General features: G+C 40.8%; 1 protein-coding gene across 2 annotated transcripts in view; it reads right to left on the reverse strand.

Annotated features, from left to right (window-relative positions):
* The window catches only part of TAX1BP1 (Tax1 binding protein 1), a 100,585-nt gene that overhangs the window by 73,254 nt on the left and 9,226 nt on the right, over nt 1-18,105 (reverse strand). The window lies entirely within an intron of this gene.

Here is an 18,105-nt window from a genome sequence, read left to right on the forward strand (position 1 = left end):
CATCACCTATTGAGGTGGCATATCAGTTGTGCAATCACTAGAGTCAACACAGAGGCCAGTGAAAACTGCCGGTGTACTGAGCATGCAATACCAGGGTTAGCGTTTAGGGAGTCTACAAAAAACAAACAGTCTACAAAGATGCATAGTGTGGCACAGATTTTATAAGACTAAAAGTGCATTATAAATACAGAATACCTATAAATACATTATATAACATTTACATTATCATGACAATGTATATTGTTTTGTGATACAAAGTAAGGGGCGTATTGAAATTGAATAACACCCCATCTTATCCCCGGAGGCCTTAAGTGTTTAGCAGTGGTAAGGAATCAGGTGCCCATAGACCGCAGGCACCATAACCACTTCATGTGGTGCCTACAGTGTCCATTTAAAGTCTTATTCTCTTAGCCTATCCGTGGATGTTACTGAAGCAATTGACTTAGACTGTGCCACTAAAGATTTAAAACAAAGTATGTATTGGGATACACCAAGTTTTAATGCTACCATATTACAATAAAACAATGATATTTCTGAGTTCTTCCTGCAATTATGAAAAATGTAGGTACATCCTGATAAACATTTCCTTTTACAAAAACTAGAACAATTTGGCCTAAACAGCAATGTCTGCCAAATCATAAAAAACTACTAATTTGATTTAAGGATTACTATAGGGTCAGGAACACAAACATGTATTCCTGACCCTATAGTGCTAAACCCACCATTTAGGTGGCTTGCCACCCCTTAGCCCCCCTATAAAAGTATAAAACTGACATTATTTCCTGCGCCGCGCGAGTCTGCTACCTTTGTGACATCATCGAAATGGACGATTTTTTGCAAATCCAATGCTTTCCCACAGGGAAAGCATTGGATTGGTTTAAATCAGGACGGGGGCAGGGCCATATGCCGTATTGGTCAATCAGGATCTCCTCATAGAGATGCATTGGATCAATGCATCTCTATGAGGAAAATTCAGGGTCTCCATGCAGAGGGCTTCCTGGCTCAGGGTTGCTTACTGTGCAGCCCTGAGCCAGGAAGCCCCTCCAGTGGCCATCTAAGGAGTGGCTACTTGGAGGTATCCCTAGGAGTAAGGTAAACACTGACTTTTCTGTGAAAAGGCAGTGTTTACATGAAAATGCCAGAAGGGAGCTATTATACTCACGTTAAAGGCACACTATGTTCTGGTGACTATAGTGTCCCTTTGATGTTTTGCTTGTCAGTAAGGTCTGTTTTATGGCATATCAGGAAATCCTTAACAATGCTTTAAAAGGACGTCACAAAACTGTATTAGAAACTACTGCTAACTATCACATGCATTACCACTTTCAGATGTTAATGGGGGAGTAATTCACTGCCTCCTAATATTGTAGGTATTGCAGTGTTTATACTAAATACCTACACACAATAACTACAGCTCTAGCAGCATTGTAAATGTCAAAACGTATATCATTCTAAATAAAAGATGCTATTGCAGAAAAATGGAAAAACCTCAAGGCAGTAAAACAATTTATTATGTAGATACTAACTTCGAGGTAGTAAGTAGCCACCAAGTTGAATAACAAACCAAAAGGCAAGACATTTAACTTTATAAAAAGAAACATGTTATACTTATACAGGTTTCTGAGGTTAAAAAGAGAGTGTATAAAAGAATTATAAGTGAATGTCACAAAAGATTTTAATAATGTAATGAGCTCCATCCCCCACTACTCTTGGACGACAGCAATGGCTATAGTATCTATCAGCCCCAATACATAGAATTAAACTAACATTATAAATATGCATTCAAACTCTAACAAGTTAGATTTTAATTACACTTTTTGTATTATGTTATTGGGACAGGTAAAAAGCTAAAAAAAAAAATAAAAAAACAAGCAAAAAACCTTTATTGTACCATGTAATTAAATGGTAGTGAATGAGAGAATAAATGTGTTTCTCAGGCAGTATATATCGTGTAAAAGTTAGTTTGTTAAAGAAACCGCCCAGTTGCACAAAAGGTTTTAATAAGAGATATGAATGCATAATCTGCATAAACTAATTACAGATAAACGTCATGCAACTCCTATTATTATTTAGACTGCAATGTAATAAAGATTGCAATATCTGAAGTGTCTGTCTTGCACCCAGACATAAAAATTAAAGGGATATACAAAGCTGCATTCCTGGCACTATAGCTTCCTCTGCCTCCCCCCTCCCTCCCTCCCACCCGCCCACCGCAGTAAATAAAGGGTTATAAGCAGGGCTCGAGTCCTGCAGGAACGCGTGGGAACGGCGTTCCTGCACTTTTTTCACAGCATGAACGCCGTTCCCCCTGCAGGCACTCAGGGGACGGCAAAAAATGCCGCCCCCAAATGCCCTGTGTTCCCCCTGTCATGGGGGGGCCACCTGATTGCCCCCCTCCTCCCCCCCGGCGGCAGGCTCTCTCCCTGTCATGGGGGGGGGCACCTGATTGCCCCCCTCCTTCCCCCTGGCGGGCTGCTCTCTCCCTGTCACACGCGGCGAGGGAGCTGTGTCCTCTCTGCTCCCTCTCGCCGCGCGCAGTTTTCTGATGCAGGGAGCCGGAATATGACGTCATATTCCGGCTCCCTGCATCAGCAGACAACCCACGCGGCGAGAGGGAGCAGAGAGGACACAGCTCCCTCGCCGCGTGTGACAGGGAGAGAGCCGCCCGCCAGGGGGAAGGAGGGGGGCAATCAGGTGGCCCCCCCATGACAGGGAGAGAGCCGCCCGCCGGGGGGTTGGAGGGGGGCAATCAGGTGCCCCCCCCCCCCCATGACAGGGAGAGAGCAGCCCGCCTCACTGCAGCCCCACTGGACCCCAGGGACCCATCCATGCCAGCTTTCCTAAAAGGTAGGGAGGCTGGGTGGGTGGGCAATGTTAATTTGAATAATTTGTATATATGTATGTCTGTTAGTGTATGTCTGTTAGTCTATGTATGTGTGTGTATGTCTGTTAGTCTATGTCTGTTAGTCTATGTATGTGTGTGTATGTCTGTTAGTCTATGTCTGTTAGTCTATGTCTGTTAGTCTATGTCTGTTAGTCTATGTCTGTTAGTCTATGTCTGTTAGTCTATGTCTGTTAGTCTATGTGTGTGTATGTCTGCTACTGTATGTGTGTGTGTATGTCTGTTAGTGTATGTGTATGTATGTGTGTGTGTGTCTGTTAGTGTATGTGTATGTATGTGTGTGTATGTATGTCTGTTAGTGTATGTGTGTGTATGTCTGCTAGTGTATGTGTGTGTGTGTATGTCTGTTAGTGTATGTGTATGTATGTGTGTGTGTATGTCTGTTAGTGTGTGTGTATGTATGTTAGTCTATGTATGTGTGTGTGTATGTTAGTTCATGTCTGTTGGTGTATGTGTGTGTTTGTGTCAGTGTGTGTGTGTATGAGTGTATTTACGTATGTTAGCGTATGTACGTGTGTGTGTATGAGTGTATGTGCTTCTGTTAGTGTATGCATGTTTGCGTGTATGTGCTTCTGTTAGTGTATGCACGTGTGTGTGTGCGTATAAGTGTATGTGCTTCTGTTAGTGTATGCACATGTTTGCGTGTATGTGCTTCTGTTAGTGTATGCACATGTTTGCGTGTATGTGCTTCTGTTAGTGTATGTTTGTAAGTGTCTGTCAAATCAGTGAGAGTCTGTTTGTCATTTAGTGTGTGTGTGACTATTAGTGTGTGTCTGTCAGTGTGTTTGTGTGTCTCTCTGTCAATGAATGAGTGTGTGTCAGTGAATGTGTGTGTGTGTCAAATCAGTGATGTCTGTGTGTTTGTCACTGAGTGTGTGTGTTACTGTCAGTGTGTATCTGCCAGTGTGGGTGTCTGTCAGAGAGTGTGCTTAGAGGGACACTATAGGCACCCAGACAACTTCAGCTCATTGAAGTGGTCTGGGTGCAGTGTCCCAGTCCCCTTAAACCTGCAAGTGTAATTATTGCGGTTTCTCAGAAACTGCAATAATTACCTTGAGGGGTAACTCCGCCTCTAGTGGCTGTCTATCAGACAGCCACTAGAGGGACTTTCGGGTGGTTAGGTGACCAAAAGTCGCCTAACTGATGCTGGACGTCCTCACCCTGTGCATGAGGACATCCAGCATCTGCTAAATACCCATAGGATTTTAACCCCATCAGTGTCGAGTGGGGGAGGGGAGGACATGAGGGAGGGGGGGCACTACAGGGAATTATAGTGCCAGGAAAACAGCTTTGTTTTCCTGGCACTATAGTATTTCTTTAAAAGGAGCAGGAAAAGGTGGAGTCTAAAGAGGAAGGGGTGGGTTCTTAATCAGGAAGCTGTGCGCCCTTGACAGGAAGGGGTGGTAAATTTAGATTAGGGGGTTCTCAGGTATAGTCATGCCTAGGGCAGCACACAATTAAAATACACCACTGTGTGAGTGTCTGAGTATGTGTGTGCGTCTGTGAGTGTCTGAGTGCATGTGTGTGTCTGTGAGTGTATGTGTGTGCACGCGTTTATATATGCATACGAGTGGGGTTTTTTTTGGTGGGGGGGAGTTCCCCTGGTTATAAGCCCTTTATTTATTTTCCTTACTCCAGCGCCAATGTCCCTTGGTGCTTGGTTGTGGCTCTGCCTCCTCCTTTGTCCCACAAAGAGCGGGCGCTAATGCGCATGCATCCGGCATCAGATACTGGACTAAATGTCCATTTGGATGCAGGAAGCTCCAGTATCTGTCTGGGAGATTCTCTGGAACTGCAATATTTAACATTGCAGCACTAAGTGCAATAGAAACAGTGTACCCAGACCACTTCAATGAGCTGAAGTGGTCTGGGTGCCTATAGATTCCCTTTAACACTCCAGACCAGAGGACTGAGCATTCTCTAAAATTGTTGGAGTACACAGTGGGCTTGGGTCCAAGGCTGAGAAACCGTTGGTGTTTTATCTGTATTAAAGATATTTTTGTGGAAGAAGCAGTAAAACCCCAGGCTTTTCATGTTATTAATAATGTAAATTTCTATGGTTGTCTGCTGCCTTTACACTGCTGAAATATATTTGGCTTCCTCCCTCAGTTCATTGGGGACCACTACATGTGTATGGCTATAAATTCCCTGCAATGAATAAAAGTAAATGTATTAAGAGGACCTTGTTCAGTCCCACTTAATTTTTTTGTAAGGATCCAGTTTTATTTACAGATTGTCTGCATGTAACATGTGCATGCAGCTATTAAGGCAAGCTCAAGACACCTAGACTTCAGAAATGTCATATGATGTAGAAAAGGGCAATGTTGTGTGTCCTCATGGTATTTCTTGCTGTTTTGTAAAAGGATCTCTGCCAGGCCAATGTGCTGCACGAAAGATCTGGGCAGAAAAGAGTGACTTTTTTAATGTTATTATATTTATTTTAATTATCTTCCAGAGGGGGTCAATGCTATCCTGTGGAGAGATTTTTAAGGACCCATAAATATTTCTTCCTGTACAAATACAGATAAAAATAAAGATCCCTCAGATGATCAAAAGAGATTGCCAAGTAATTAAGTTTTTCCAAGTACGGTAATTTTTGTTTTACCATCAAACATTTCCTGTTAGTATATGTTGCGGTTTGTAATTTTAGAATTACTGGATTCACCACACATTTTATATATCATGGTAGCTGTGTCAAATTGAGGTTGAAATACCCTCATGCACACATTTAGAACACTTAGAATCTCATAACGCATGGTGTGTATGTGAAATTGAGACTGCTAAAGTAATGGCTATGGAATAATAGATGATGTCATCTCCAAAACCTCTGTATTTTATTAAACCAGAAGAATAACACCAGGAGGAGTGACAAATGGTAATCCATGACAGGATAACAAAGTCACGTTTCTGTGATTTAGTGTTACATTGTACAGGAAGAAACATGATGAGAAGATGGGAAATTAATGTGGAACTTATGTATCTTATAACATTTCTGCTTTAAAAATGTTTTTTTTTTTTTTTTTTTTTTTTCACAAGAGTCAACGTTATATAACCCACTCAAATGTTTAATGGCCAAATGGGAAAGAGTTTGCACATTTACGCTTTCTATTTGTAGAAATATCCAAAAATTCTGAATAAAACATATAGCATCTAGTGATTTTATTATTCCCCCTGCTTGAACACATGTGTTTGTTTTTTGCATTAGGAAAATGCTGATGTACAAATGTGATTAACAATTAATACAATAATTCAAAAGTATAAACTCAAAATTTAGCCCTATTCAAAAATAGCAGATACCGTAAGATAGATGGTACAATACAATAGTAGGCAGATTGCAGTTTTTAGGTCTTCCAGACAGGAAGCAGATCAGGGATATAGAAATGCACACATGACTTAAGGAAAATGATGTTCGCTGTAATTCAACCGAGTGGCTATATGTATGATGGTATGTTTGGTCCACAATACAACAAATGATTCTGCATGTATCCATCCCATTTGTAAAGTATTTTAACTAATGAACCTTTTCTCTACTAAATATATAAAACTAACAACAAAACTAATTTCCCTTCAAAATAATATTGATATGAAAGCCAATACGGCACTCAGGAAAGACATTTTACAAGATTAGGCGTTATTTAAAATTTAGAGAACTAGATGGGGCTGAGCTTAACCGCCAAGCCGCATGGACGCTATCTCGCAGAGCTCCTCCCGCGTTAACGGCAAATCTTAAGCCATCCAGGGTCCCGCAGGCCCGAATATGGCAAAAATAGTACTCGAATCACCCATACACAAAGGGCCACCTGCCGAAACCCTTCTTATTTGCCCAAAAGGGAAGGAAAACCCGCTGTAAGAGTCAGGCCTACACCAACCACCCTAACAGCAGAGGCCTCGAGGTTCTGCCATTAGGGTGGAAGTTACTCCAAGACCTTGCATATCAGACACCAACCACAAGTGAGCAGCCACTCAACAACAAAATGGGGATAAAAATACCAAAACAGCCAGCAGGAGCTCCCAAAGACACCCGGGACATTGGGACCCTGCTCCAAAGCCCCATGGGCCAAAAAATAGCCGACGAGACTGGGCTAGAAACCGGCTCCAACTGCTCGGCAATGAGCTCTGAGGACCAAGGGGAACATCAAAGGCCCCAATCACCACACTTACCGCAAGCTGAGGGCGACAACCTTGCCCCGGCCACAAAATGCAACATATGGCAATTGCTGCAGGAGATGAAAACGGTTTGACTCCGACATAAACTTGGCCTGCACGGAGATACAAGCCGTGACCACAAGAGTACAAGCCACGGAAGAAGATAATATGGACTTACGCCAAGAGGTGAACAGAATGGGTGACACCCTCCGCCAATTGCAGTCTGCTAATACAGCTGTCTAAAATAAATTGGATACCATGGAAGACTGCAGTAGACAGAAAAACATTAAAATCTGGGAGAATCCCAGACATGATCAGTTCAACCAAACGGTCACGCTACTTGAGAAGACTCACTGCTGGGCTCCTGCCACACACACATGCAAAAAAGCTGGAATTTGATGGACAATTCTGAATTAACAAAGCAAAGCAGGCACCCCCAACAGCCCTATGGGACGTCATCGTGAGATTCCACTCTCTGATAGACAAACGCTGCATACTTGCAGCAGTAAGGGACAAAATCCCATACACATTTGAAAACTCCCAGCTTACCTTTTTTCAGGACATTACCTGCAGTGCAGTACACTCCAGTGGAGGAAATCGCTGTCACACATTACCACCCAACTCCGCGAAGTGAAGGTGGAATACAGATGGCTTCTACCTAGGACCCTAGCGGTTACTCAGGACAATGCAGTGTTAAAAAACTCACCTCGGCAGCTGAGGCTCAATCTTTCCTCAACTCACTGGGCATAGCACAGGGGGCTTCGACCCATACAACATCATCATCCTCACACACGGGACCCTAGCAGGACTATCCCATTCATCCCACAAAGAGAAAGAAGGCAGTTACGCGAGTTTTGTAGCAGCGACAATGTCACCTTGCACCTTTGCTTTTGTTGATGGTTTATGCATGTGATGTTATACCCTTCCTTTTACATTTGTACGGGAAAGTTCAATTGAAACCCGTAGACACAAGGGACTCGTTCCACAAGGGACTTCTCGTACCAATGGCTAGTCTGAGCGGCTTAATCTCCCCCCTGTGGCCCCCTTTAGTTAGGGGTTGGTACTAGTTGGCAAAGCAGCATGTTTTATTAACCCCACACACCCTGCCCTGGTAACTCAGACAGTAGGTGAGGGCACCCACCACTAATCCACGTTGAGGGATTACTAACTAGACCTTTTCAGTAAAGGACAAAATTGCAAGTCAACAGGATATTAGGTATCACAACCCTTCACCTTACCGGTCCATTTACTTTCAGTCACGCTACACAGGAGCGCGGGGTATTATTTTAATTATAAGACAATATGCAACACGTAAGCCACTACTATCCTTACAACAAAACTAGACGTTTGATTGTTTGTCTCGCATAAAAGTGCAATATATTTTCTGATATACTGTTTTAATGCTATGTATTGCAACTATTGCTTATTCCCTCGCAATCTATCATTTACTGGCATGTACATCTCTTTATGCACTGCAAAAATAAAGAATTGATTTTTTTTTTTAGGGAACTCTATCTCTAATTAACCCTTAAGGACACATGACATGTGTGACATGTCATGATTCCCTTTTATTCCAGAAGTTTGGTCCTTAAGGGGTTAAACCACAAAGCAATGAATGATACTTGTAACGGATTGCATTATTTTATTATGCATGCATTGTGCTTTTAGCGAGTTTTTGTTATTATATTTTCTGCCAAAGCCATGCTAAAACCATCCTTTCAACTATACAGATTTCCGGCGTGGATTAACTGTTTAACTAAGATCATCTGATTGGACTCCTATTTGGGTGAACTATATGCATTAGTGGTTTAGAATGTCCACTTTCTTTTTTCAATAATTTTTCCTTTGACTTGATTGTGCATTTTTGGGCACTTCAGATCACTGATATCTTATTAATTGTATTTTTGGAAACAGTAGACATAATATTGTACCATTTTATAAGGAAAGCGTAAGTGTGCTTTAATATCCTTCTAGACATGAGATGCAGAAATGTGGGGGGGTGGGGGGGGGGGGGGGGAAGAGGGGTTATAGCACTGGTTGTTCTTGGTTAACAGGGGATCCTGAGGACTCCTCACATTAAGTAAATCTTTCTGCACGTTCCCCTTTAATCCTTTCCCAGCTTGATAACATTTCTGCATTCCTCCAGCCACCGGATATTTCTATATTTTTTTTTAAATGCAACACCTGCCAGTACCTTGAGAGAGTACGTAGGACACATTACTAATGTTGAGACTAGTTCAGAAATTGATTAATGAGCAATTCCTTACTTATTACTAATTGTGTTCAATTCTCCTTAGATTCAGGACAAGTTCATGTCCATTTATTTCTCCATTCAGTTTAGATGGCTGAATTGAAGGCTATAAACTGTCCTAAATGTATAGCCAATTCTGCCTTCAGTCATTGCACAGCAGGAAAAAAGGCCTAACAGAGCTGGTATGGATTTCATCCAGCCCAGTGCCACTTCAATTAACACTGAACAGGGAAAGACAAGCGGGTCTGTGTGTTGTACACTAATTACAAGATATTTCCAACCATGCAACTCATTTGCCTTACAGTACATACTAACAGTAGCCTTTCTTCCTGTAATTTATTGTTCCCCTTGGGCCATCTCCCAGCTAAACTAACACATACCTTCCTTTCTTTGCCAGGTACTGCTTAATAACCCCACCAGAACCAGGAAGGGCTACATGTAATAAACTATGCCACAAATCATTCTAATATTTGAAATATTGCCCAGGGTTCCAGAATGTATTTACATTTAATGATGAAAAATTATTAAACAATCATTAAACTGTGAAGAATTATTATCCCATTACAAAATATAGGATAGAATCCATAGGCATTTTAATCTATGCCACAAAATATACAGTAATTCTTTAAAAAATAAATAAAATAAAAAGGTATAAAATTAACTTCCATCTGATACACACACACACACAAAGTGAGGGAAAAACATAAATTTTACTTACCGAAAATTTCTTTTTCCTGAAGATTAGAGGCAGTGCTTACACCATAGGGATATCCAATCTGGAGGGAAAAAACAGGCAGGCAAATCTCCAAACATTTTAACCCCTCCCCTAATTACCTCCTTTCCAATAAGTAGCAGCTCCTCCTGATCATCCCCAGACAATACATAAGCCAAATAGCTGCAAAATTACTGAGTTTATTAGAAAAAGGGGCGGGAATTGTAGCACTGCCTCTAATCTTCAGGAAAAAGAAATTTTCGGTAAGTAAAATTTATGTTTTTCCTATCAGATTAGAGGCAGTGCTTACACCATAGGGATATAATAAAGCAGATCCTGAGGGCGGGTTTCAGTTCACTACTGCTTGAAGCACCCTGCGCCCAAAAGCTGCATACTCCGAGGCCAGTATGTCCCACTTGTAGTGTCTTGAGAACGAATGGAGAGAGGACCGAATAGCAGCTGAACAAATTCGAGACGGAGAAGCAGCTGCACGCAGAGCCCATGACCGCGAAACAGCTCTAGTAGAATGTGCCTTTATAGGGCCTGCAAATTCCGTGCTACTCTTAGAATAAGATAACAGAATACAATCCTTCAGCCATCTAGCCAGAGAACTCTTCGAAACCAACATACCTTTTCTTTGTGCCTATGAACAAGACAAACATACTGATATCCTACCGGAAGGATTCCGTAGCTTTTAGATATTGCCAAAGACATATCTTTACGTCTAAGCAGTGAAAATTACTTACCAAGGCATTAGACGGATTCCGACAAACGGTCGGCAAAACCACTTCTCGGTTGACATTGGCAACAGAAAAAACTTTAGTGATACCTGAAGGATCGAGCTTCAGAACCTCCTTGTCCTGATGAAAACCAAAAAGGGAAAATACTCCCGAAGCGCTCGGATCTCACATACTCTTTTAGCTGACGAATAGCCACCAAAAAAAAAAACGGTATCCAACGAAAACATCTTCAGGGAAACTTCTTCCAATGGTTCAACAGGCGGTACTCAAAGCGCGGAAAGGACCAAATTCAGATCCCAGGGAGGACAGGCTTCCCTAACAAAGGGCACCAAACGTGTCAGAGCTCTGAAGAACCTTGAAATCAGAAAATTCGAGGTGAAACATCTGAGGGCGAAGAAACTGATAGCAGAAACATGTAATCTAAATGAAGCAGGATTAAGACCTTTGCAAATCCCATCTGACGGAAGCATAGAATCTTCTGGATGGACGCGGAAACAGGGTTGACTTCAAACCTACAACACCGCTGAAAAAACTTCCAAATCCTAACGTAGAACCTTGAAGTAGATTCCTTGTAAGATGCCAAAAAAAAAATTTTTATAACTTCAGGATCCAGACCTTTACTCTCTAAAATCTGGAGTTCAGAAACCAGGCCGTCAAACGGAATCTCCGAAGGGCCGGAAGAGGCACCATGGCGTCCTCTAGAATTACTCCTGAAAGAGGAAGCTTCCAAAAGGTGGCCCCCGGAAAGTTCAGGAGAACCGAGAACCAACTTCTTCTTGGCCACCATGGAAGGATTAGGATAATACTTACATTTTCCAGCCTTACTCTTTGAAGTATTCTGGGAAGAAGCACTACTGGCGGGAAGATATATGCCAGGTTGAACTTCCATGGTACTGACAGGGAATCTATGAAATCCGGCCTGTCTGCTGGATTTAGGGATGCAAAACGTCTTGTCTTCCTGTTCACTCTGGATGCCATCAGGACTATCTCTGGAACACCGAAGCGGTCTGTGATGAACTTGAAAGTTCTGCATGACAGGGACCAATCTGCTTGTTTCAAATGATGCCTGCTCAGGGCATCTGCCACCACATTGAACTTTCCTAAAATGTGAACTGCAGAGATTGACATAAGGTGCACTTCTGCCCACAGCATGATTATTGAACAAAGGCTTTCTAATCTTGTTGATCTCGTACCTCCCTGTTTGTTCAAATATGCCACTGCCGTTCGATTGTCTGAACGAATTTGAACATGTTGATCTTTGATGAGAAACTGAAACGCCAAGAGTGCCATCCATACGGCCTTTAATTCCCTGAAGTTCGAGGAACTTCTCATATCCTTCTCTTGCCAGGACTCCTGCTTCTTTATGTCTCCCAGATGGGCCCCCCAGCCCAGCGCAGCGGCGTCTGTTGTTATGATAGTGAAGGACTTCATCCGGAATGACAGACCCTCGTGGAGGAATCGAGAAAATGTCCACCACTGCAGACTTTTCAAAGTTAGATCGTTAAACCTCATCAGCCCATCTAGGCCGAGATCCTGTCGATACCAGACTTGCAGAATGTTTCTTTGTAGAGGTCTCATTCTGGCTTTTGCCCAACCGACTGCCGGGATTGAGGCTGTAAACAGACCCAGCAAGCACCTGGCTTCTCTGATTGAAAACACACTTTTTTCTCTGAGATTCCGGATTAACCGCTTGATCTTTAGTATCTTCTCTTCTGGCAGGAATAACTTCATCGCGATAGAATCCAAAATTAGACCCAAGAACTGGATCCTTTGAACTGGCACTAGTTCCGATTTGTTGAAATTTATTAGCCAGCCATGCTTTTCCAGCGATTTGATGGCTGTCCCCAGGTCTAACTGTAGTTGAACTTGGGACTCTGCAATGAACAGCCAGTCGTCCAAATATGGAATGACAGTGATGCCCATACCTCTTAGAAAAGCTGAAACTACTATTAGAAGCTTTGTGAATACTCTGGGCGCTGATGACAGGCCGAAAGGCAGAGCTCTGAATTGGTAATGTTTGGTTACCGATTGGCAGCACACCGCAACCGTAGAAAACTTTTGCTGGATTCTGCTATGGGTACATGAAGATAGGCATCTTTCAAATCCAGGGACGCAAACCAACTTTATGGGTGAATAAGCAGAGCAGCTGACTTTACTGTTTCCATGAGGAATTTCTTTTTGATAATCCGCTTGTTTATGGCCTTTAGGTCTAGGATAGGTCTGAACGAACCATCTGGTTTTGGCACCAAGAAAAGTCTTGAATAGGTGCCTTGATGTCTTTCCTTTAGAGGAACTTCTTCCACCACTCTTTTTAGTAACAGAGTCGATACTTCCCGCATCAGAGGGAGTTCCATATCTAGAGAATGAATCTCGGAACATAGAAACATGTTCTTTTGGGGCTTGTGATAATTCTAGAGCGTATCCGTGCTCCATCACTGTAAGGACCCAGCGATCCGATGTTGTCTCTTTCCAGTGCTCTAGGAAGTGACTCAACCTTCCACCTACAGGCCTGGCGTCATCATTTTTTATTTCTCTTGGCAGTAAACCTTTCCTTCTTCCTATAATCAAAGGCTCTTTTCTGTTGACCCTTGAAATAGTTTCTACGAAAGGAACTTCTAAATGAGGGAAGTGTCTCTGCGTTACGGCTTCTAAACTGCTTCCTATATGATACTGGTAAAGCTTTCCTTCCTTCCTTCATCTGTTTCAACAACTCATCCAGTTTTGAACCGAAAGTCTACCTGGTTCAAAAGACAGTTCACACAGTGAATTATTAGATGCCGCATCTGCTGACCAATTTCTAAGCCAAAGCGCTCTTCTGGCGACTGTTGAAATACCTATATTCTTGGCCGATAATTTCAGGCTTTCTGCAGAGGCATCCACTTTTCTAGTTCTTCCAACCAAGTTTATGGGCCTTGGTAACGGATGACCCCGTAATCAAAACTTTAGCTTGGGCTGCAGAAGAGATGAACAACATCTTTAAGGAGGAGTCCATGCGTTTATCCATGACCTCCTTGAGCCCGCTTGAATCTCCAATTGGTAATGTAGTCTTCTTACCTATTTGAGCAATAGGAACGCCCACTACAGGGATAGTATCCAGCTTACAGTCTTGTTCCGCTTCTATGGAAAAGAGAGATTTAAAAACTGTCTAGCCAATAAACAGCATGTGACTTGGGAATTTTCCAATCTTTTAAATCAACTCCCCAATCTGTGGGTGAAAAAGAAACCTATTGGACTTCTACCCTGTTTCCTCAAGTTCAAATGCCACTGCACTTCTTTAATCAATACCCCAAATGGATTCTACTGGGAATGCAGATTCCTCATTTGATGAGACACTGCTGAATTATCGCCATACTCAGAACCACTAGTTCCAAACTAGAATCGGAACTTCCCAAGATCTTAGGCTTTTGTTAGCATGTATAACAATCTGAGAATCCTGGGCAACCGAAGCCTGGATTGTCTGTAATGCTGCTGACCACATATCCACAACTGTTTGCTGCATACTTTGTTGCAACCAGCTGATAAAGTGGACATTTCTGTTCTTTGTGCTTCCTCTGAAGCTTCTTTGAACACACAGAGCAAAGTTTCCTTTTTACAACCATCTGGCATAAGATGGCCACACACAGAGCACATTAAATGCTTGGCTAGATGTACATTTCCCCTTCTCAGCAACTTTATCCAAATTTTCAGGATTATATACTGGGAACAGAAAACAAACAAGGGAAAATAAACAAAATTTTTCCCTAAAGATTCAGGCTAGAACCCTTTAAATAAAAACTTAATCAGTCTTACCTTAAATGGCCTGAGAGTGTGTTGGAGGGCAGGTGAGAAACACACTTTGCAACCGTTCTGAAAGCTCCTGGCAAACAGAGGTTGCTGCTGGTAATGCTCCTTTTAAGTCCTGTAACCAAACAAAAACGCCAAGTTCAAATTTGGCGCCTGAATCCAGGTTCGCATTGCGCATGTGCATAGTGCTCTGCGACTCCCTGGTGGAACGCAACGCAACCTGTGTGTGCGTTCCACCGACAGGACCTCCCAGCCGACGCACGCCTGCGTCCTTCGTCAGACCGGCACCTGGCACGGCAAGAGACGGAATAAATTCTGAGGGACCACGCCGTCCGGCGTGTTAAACGCTACTTACCCGAACATCAAGGAAGCAGAGCCTCCCGAGCCTCAGCCCTTCTCACCTGCTTCCTGGAGAACCTTCCTGCATAACCTCCCCTGCCGAAGGCAGGCAAAGAACTGGGGATGATCAGGAGGAGCTGCTACTTATTGGAAAGGAGGTAATTAGGGGAGGGGTTAAAATGTTTGGAGATTTGCCTGCCTGTTTTTTCCCTCCAGATTGGATATCCCTATGGTGTAAGCACTGCCTCTAATCTGATAGGAAAAAAGTATTTGATCCCCTGCTGATTTTAAACGTTTGTCCACTGACAAAGAAATGATCAGTTTATAATTTTAATGGTAGTTGTATTTTAACAGTAAGAGACAGAATAACCTCCAAAAACATCCAGAAAAACATGTGAAAAAGTTATAAATTGATTTGCATGTCAATGAGTGAAATAAGTATTTGACCCCTTCAACAACCCTTGTTGGCAGTCACACAGGTCAGACATTTCTTGTAGTTGGCCACCAGGTTTGCACACATCTCAGGAGGGATTTTGTCCCACTCCCTATTGCAGATCTTCTTAAAGTCATTAAGGTTTCGAGGCTGATGTTTGGAAACTCGAGAGAGAGTGAGAGATGTCTTTGTGTATCAGATGGAAATTGATTTTATACCTTTTTTTATTTTACTGTATATTTTGTGGCATAGATTAAAATGCCTATGGATTCGGTCCTACATTTTGTAATGGGATAATAATTATTCACAGTTTAAGGACAGTTTAATAATCTTTTTTTATATATAAAAAGACACACATACATATAACAAATAGAGAAGTACTTGCCTAATAGTATCAATTTAGCTAAAACATAACGTTTAATATATTAATTAAAAATATTGCTTTTAGTGCATCAAAAGGTAAACCAAAAGGAAAATTGATAATAAGAATAATCAATATAAAATGTAAAGAAAAGCTATACCAGATTATCAAAAGAAATATGAAATGATAGGTAATAATATCATAAAAAGAAAATATATGTATGGGAGGCTAGAAAAAGAAAAAAAAAAAAAACTATGTCACTAGCAACCTTAAGTTCAATTAATAATCGATTGGTATATTGCTGGAATTGCAGAGTGAGCCCAGATATTGAAAATCTGTAGTGTTTCTTAACCCCTTAAGGACCGGACTGTTTTTGCGATGTTGTACATTTGCGACCAGGCATCTTTTTACACTTTTGTGGTGTTTGTGTTTAGCTGTAATTTTCCGCTCTCTCATTTACTGTTCCCATACAAATTATATATTGTTTTTTTCAGGACAAAAGGGGCTTTCTTTACATACCATTATTTATATAATCTCATGTAATTTAATTTAAAAAAAATGAAAAAATATGATGAAAAATTGAAAAAAATACATGTTTTTTGACTTTTATGTGAAAAATCTTTTACTCATCTACAAAAGCGAATGAAAAAAACTGCTAAATAGATTCAAAATTTTGTCCTGAGTTTAAAAATACCCAGTGTTTACATGCTTTTTGCTATTTTTTTGCATGTTATAGGGCTATAAGTACAAGTAGGATATTGCGGTTTCAAAACATACATTTTTAAAATGTATCAATAGTGACATTGTAACACTATTATCTGTCATAAATCGCTGAATAACACCCCACATGTACATATTTTTTTTAAAGCAGACAACCCAGGGTATTCAATATGGGGTATGTCCAGACTTTTTTAGTAGCCACTTAGTCACAAACACTGGCCAAAGTTAGCGTTCATATTTGTTTGTGTGTGAAAAAAGTAAAAAACTAAATTGAACGCTAATTTTGGCCAGTGTTTGTGACTAAGTGGTTACTAAAAAAGACTGGACATACCCCATTTGCAATACCTTGGGTTGTCTTCTTTTGCAAATGGTATGCCATCATGGGGGTAATTCTCATTCCTGGGCTACCATACGCTCTCAAAGGCAACGTAACCAACCTGGCGATTTTCAATGTAAAAATATTTGACCCATATATTTGACCCTGTAACTTTCAAAAACGCTATAAAACCTGTACATGGGGGGTACTTTTATACTCAGGAGACTTTGCTGAACACAAACATTAGTGTTTCAAAACTGGAAAATGTATCACAACAATTATATCATCAGTAAAAGTGCTGTTTGTGTGTGAAAAATGCAAAAAAAGTCACTTTCACTGACAATATCATCGCTGTGATATGTTTTACTGTTTTGAATCACTAATATTTGTGTTCAGCAAAGTCTCCCGAGTAAAACAGTACCCCCCATGTACAGGTTTTAGGGTGTCGTAGAACGTTACAGGGTAAAATACAGTGCTAGCAAATTAAATTCTCTGCAATTTCGGCGTGGGTTGGCAGGCAGGTCCCTCAAATTGCAATTAATAAAATTACTTAATTATGTAAAAATATTACATAAATACGCACGTAGAATTTAAATATATATGCATATTTATATATTTGAAGTCTACATGTATATTTATATAATTATTTATGTAATTTTGTATATGGACATATGAATAGTTCGTATTCTTTTTATTTATTTATATATACATAGATATATATACAATTTCATTCTAAGTGTATTTTGATATAAATATATATATATTAATATCAAAATACAGTTAGAATAAAATTTCGTATAGATATATAATTTTTTTTTTAATTTTTATTATTATTTTTATTTTTTTAATTTAATTTAATGTACTTATTATTTGTATTTTATAATAATATATATATACAATATATATAGTTATTATATATATTATATATATGTGTGTAATTTAATAATACGTGTATTTTTATATTAATATATGTACATATTAATATAAAAATAAACTTAGCATGACATTATATATATGATATATAGACATATATTATATAGGTATAATATATGTCTATATATCATATATATATATACACATATATAATAATATTTTTTTTTTATTCACTATAACTTTAATTTTTTTATGATTTTACACTGGCAGGGAGACTGCCTGTCAGCACAGACAGTCCCCCTGCAGGCAGATACTTGGACACCTATTGTGACCATGTGGTCGCCCTGTTGGGCGATCACATGGCCACAGGGGTCCTAATCCGCCATGGGGAGACTGTCTGGGCTGCAGGCAGTCTCCCCACACCGGGAGCACCGCCGATCGCCGCCGGGGGAACGACGGCGATCGGGTAAGTACCTCTTAAATTTAGGACGGTTCAGGACCGTCGTCGGTCGGCAACGCAAAAATGCCG

The sequence above is a fragment of the Pelobates fuscus genome, chromosome 4, assembly GCF_036172605.1.
Source record: "Pelobates fuscus isolate aPelFus1 chromosome 4, aPelFus1.pri, whole genome shotgun sequence".
In the NCBI taxonomy this organism is placed as follows: Eukaryota; Metazoa; Chordata; class Amphibia; order Anura; family Pelobatidae; genus Pelobates; species Pelobates fuscus.